This window comes from Fukomys damarensis, unplaced genomic scaffold, assembly GCF_012274545.1.
Source record: "Fukomys damarensis isolate Sample0158 unplaced genomic scaffold, DMR_v1.0_HiC HiC_scaffold_2, whole genome shotgun sequence".
NCBI classification, from domain to species: domain Eukaryota; kingdom Metazoa; phylum Chordata; class Mammalia; order Rodentia; family Bathyergidae; genus Fukomys; species Fukomys damarensis.
The window spans coordinates 38,849,158-38,853,737 of NW_022900914.1; the positions used below are offsets into that span (position 1 = coordinate 38,849,158).

At 39.5% G+C, this 4,580-nt stretch overlaps 1 protein-coding gene and 1 pseudogene across 2 annotated transcripts in view; one reads left to right on the forward strand and one right to left on the reverse strand.

Annotated features, from left to right (window-relative positions):
• Nucleotides 1-4,580, forward strand: part of Commd1 (copper metabolism domain containing 1) — a 131,656-nt gene that overhangs the window by 51,514 nt on the left and 75,562 nt on the right. The gene's annotated exons all lie outside the window — the stretch shown is intronic.
• Nucleotides 1,377-1,989, reverse strand: LOC117286330 (annotated as a pseudogene).

The window sequence follows — 4,580 nt, forward strand, 5'->3', positions numbered from 1 at the left end:
TTTTTTTTTTTTTTTTTTTTTTTTTTTGGTACTGGGGATGGAACTCAGGACCTTGTTCTTGTGCGGCAGGCGGTGCAACCACTGAGCTAAGTCCCCGGACCTGAGCTGCTAAACTTTCCCCAGTGGATGTGCAGTGTTATGTTCTCTTCATCAATGCATGGGAGTTCTAATTCCTGTACATCCCCACTAGTACTTTTCTGGGTTTGTTTGTTTGTTTACTCTCTCCTACTTACTCATTCATCTATCCACTCATTCATTTGTGTCAGCATGAACTCATGGATATTTACTACACGGTTCAGGTTATAAATCCAGTCCCACTTTATTTTGTTGCTCAAATTGTTCCATTACCAATCAACCTCTAGGGTTCTTTTCTTTGATTCAGATGGAAATTGTGAATTGGCAAAGTACAGCTCTGCTAGCAGCCCTGATGTCACCAGTGTTGCTGGATGCCAACAGTCAACACAGCCAGCTGCTGGTCACTGCCATTGCCATCTGTCACTGTCCAATGCCAGCTGTGTTCGACACCATAGGCTGACTGCTGGGTGATGGTATCTGCTGCTGGTCTTTGCTGCTGGTCTTTTGAGCTCTGTGGTGTTAAGAGCTCTGGTTTTATGTCTTTCTTTGGAAATGACTGCTCTGTCCATATTACTCAACATAAAAATCTCAAATAAATTTATAGGACTTTAGAAGCCCACACTAACCAAAAAATAAATCCTGAGCATATTTACAGGAACACCAAAGCAAGTCTTTATTTTAACAGGACTTGTGTTTTCCAGATCATCTGAAAAGGGGCTGGGAATGCTGCTTATATAGCAGCTTGCAGGCCTGTTTCAGTGAAGGTGAGGGCTAAAAGCATGCTGTGAATGCTGGGTATGCAATTAAGGGGGCTCAGGTCCCTCCCTTCCTGTTCTTAGCCACTCCAGGGTGCCCTCTCTGTTCTTTGAGTATCATATGAAGTGATAGGCATGGGGAAGGAGCACCACACCTCCTGGCGGCACTCACGCTGGACTGGAGAATGGTGGTTTGATAGTCAGCGAGGATACCACTAGACTATCCAAGGAGGACACCAAAACAAACTGTCCCAGCCCACTGGGGTGCAAGGAGGAAAAGCAAGCTGTGCACCAGCCAAGGCATATCCCCCTTCCAGCTGGCACAGGAGGAAATGAGGGAGTCAGGTGCTTCTGTCTGTTGGTCTAGCTTTAGTCACTGGGAGTGCCTTCATTTGGCCCCTTTGTTCAACATATTCTCATTCACTGATATAAAAATTTAGCATTTCAGTTTTTGGTGGTATAAGATACTTCAGGTTCATCTTACATATTTACTGCCCTACTTCACCAATCATTCTTCAAAGGAGTCCTGGTTCTTTTCATAAGAAATCAAGATCTGGACACTAAGTGTGCATTTATTATAATTCTTTTCTGGACAAAAGCTGCAAATAAAAATGTTTTGGTCTGGCCACACTGAGGCACACTGGAAACTTCAATATTAGAACTCAGCTGTAGGGAACCACAATCCCTTAAAACACTTTTTCTTTCAAAGCACATGTGAGCCTATAAGAAAGAAAGAAAATATGCAAAGAACATTTTTTGAGACAAACCATCAGGCTTGCTGTATTGTAAACCAACCCAACAAAGTCACAACAGAAGTGTAGAAGTCTTAGAATAGCACAGTCATTTCCCAAGGGTCATCAGGGAGAATACTGACAGTATCTTTAGCTTTGCCATGTAACAGACACAGCATGGTATACTCCTGGAATTCATCCATGATACTAAATATATACTCATTCCTGGCCACTACATGATGACAGTTCTTACACAGATGATCGTAGGTAAGTATTTCTTCTCTATCTTCCTCTTTTAGGGATTTGTGATCAGCATAAAATCCTGCTTACTCCATATTGCACAGCCTGTAAAGTTTGATAAGAAAGATCCCATTTTCCAGACAGGCATTACCCAGGTTCGGATACTCCTCCACACAGTCCCCACACATTGCTACCCATTTGACTGAGAATGACCTCCACCACTTCCCTTTTCTGGGTTTTTTTGTTTGTTTGTTTTTTGTTTTTGTTTTTTGTTTTTTTGGGTTTTTTGCTACCGGGGATTGAACTCGGGTCCTTACATTTGTGAGGCAGGTGGCAGAACCACTGAGCTAAATCCCCAGCCCTTTGTTTTGTTTGATAGTTGCCATCCTAGTAGGTATAAAGTAGTATCTCATTACAGTTTTGGATTGAATTCCTTAATGATTAGTGATGTTAAGCATCTTTTATTTTATTTTTATTTTTATTTTTTAAAATTTAATTTATTGGTACATTCTAGGTAGACAGTATAGTTACATTCATTACTGGGATCTTGTACCTTTACATGCCAGGTCTTGGTTCTCAGTTTTTCCCCTTGTCCCCACCCTTCCTTCACCCTCCCCCCCCCTTCAAACATTTTAATTCCATTTTTACATTTTCTCATATGTTTTTCCTTTTCCCTTGTTCCCCCTTCCGTATCCTTCTCACTGTCCCTACACCTTTGGTCCTTTTCTTCGTATTTGCTAAGTGTCCCATTAGGATCTTGAGTACTATTTTAGTTTTCCACACCAGAGATACTATTCAGTATTGCATATGTGTGCCTTATTTATTTCACTAAGAAGTATATCCTCAAAATGTACCCATTTAACTATGAATGAATCTACTTTCTCATTCTTTATGGCTGAGTAGTATTCCATTTTGTAGAAAAACCACATCTTCTTTATCCAGTTTCCAATTGATGGGCAGATGGGCTGTTTCCAAGTTTTAGCTATTATAAACTGTGCTGCTTTAAACATGGGTACACATATATCACTGTGGTATGATTCTTTCACTTCTTTTGGAAAGATACCCAACAGAGAGATGGCTGGGTCAAATGGAACCTCTAATCCTAGTTCTTTGAGGTATCTCCATATTGACTTCCATAGTGGTTGCACCAGTCTGCACTCCCACCAACAATGGAGAAGGGTTCCTTTCTCCCCACAACCCCTCCAACATTTGTTATTGGTTGATTTCTTGATAGCAGCCATTCTTTGTGGAGTGAGGTGGAATCTCAGTGTTGTTTTCATCTGCATCTCTCAAATAACCGGTGATGTGGAACATTTTTCATATATTTACTTGCTGCTTTTACTTCTTTTTCTGAGAAATATCTGTTCATTTCAGATGCCCAATTTAGAATTGGGTCTTTATATTTGAGGGGGCTGGTTGTTTTGAATTCTTTATATATTTTAGATAATAGTCCTTTGTCTGAGGAGCAGCTGGTAAAAAGTTTTTCCCACATTGTAGGTTGTCTCTTAGTTCTGTTGATGGTTTCTTTTGCAGTACAGAAGCTTTTTAATAAGTTGAGATCCCAGTTGTTGATTCTTTCTGCTAGTTCCCGTGCTACTGAGGATTTGTTCATAAATTCTTTTCCTATGCCAATGTCTTCCAGAATTCTGCCTAACTTATCTTTCAGCAAGTTTAGTGTTTTTGTTTTTATGTTTAGATCTTTAATCCACTTGGATTTTACTTTAGTGCATGGTGAAAGATAAGGGTGTAATTTTAATCTTTGGCAGGTTGAGATCCAGTTTTTCCAACACCATTTATTACAGAGGCTATCTTTCCTCCACTGGGGACTGGCAGCTCTTTTGTCAAAGATGAGGTAGCTGAGAACATCTGGAGTTGTTTTTGTGTCTTCCAATCTGTTCCTCTGATCCTTAGGTCTGCTTCTTTGCCAGTACCATGCTGTTTTTATCACAGTGGCTTTGTAGTATAGTTTCAAATTGGGAATTGTTATACCCGCTGCCATGTGTCTGCTGCCTAGTATGGCTTTTGCTATTCTAGGTCTCTTATGGTTCCAAATGAAGTTTTGGATTCTTCTTTCTAGTTCTGTGAAGTATAGTGTTGGAATTTCAATTGGTATTGCATTGAATCTGTATAACAGTTTTGGTGGTATGGCCATTTTCACTATGTTGATTTTTCCTACCCACGAGCAGAGGACATCTTTCTATTTTCTTAAATCCTCCTCAGTCTCTTTTTTCAGAGTGCTGTAGTTTTCATTGTAGAGGTCTTTTGCTTCTTTTGTTAGATTGATTCCCAGATACTTCATTTTTTTGGGTGCTATTTTGAAAGGAATTGTTTCCCTAATTTCTTTCTCAGTGAGTCTGTTATTTGTGTACAAGAAGGCTGTTGATTTTTGGGTGTTGACCTTGTATCCAGCTACTCTGCCAAAAGTGTCAGTTAAGTTGAGAAGTCTTTTGGTGGAGTTTTTTGGGTCTTCAATGTAGAGTATCATATCATCAGCAAATAATGACAGTTTAACTTCTTCCTTTCCTATCTTTATTGCTTTAATTTCTTTCTCTTGTCTAATTGCTATGGCTAATGTTTCCAGAACTATATTGAAGAGAAGTGGTGATAGTGGGCATCCTTGTCTTGTTCCTGATTTTAACATGAAGGTTTTCAGTTTTTGGCCATTCAATATGATGTTGGCTGATGGTTTTTCATAAATAGCCTTTATTAAATTGAGGTATAGACCATCTATTCCAATTTTTTGCAGGGTTTTTATCATGAATGGGTGTTGAATTTTATC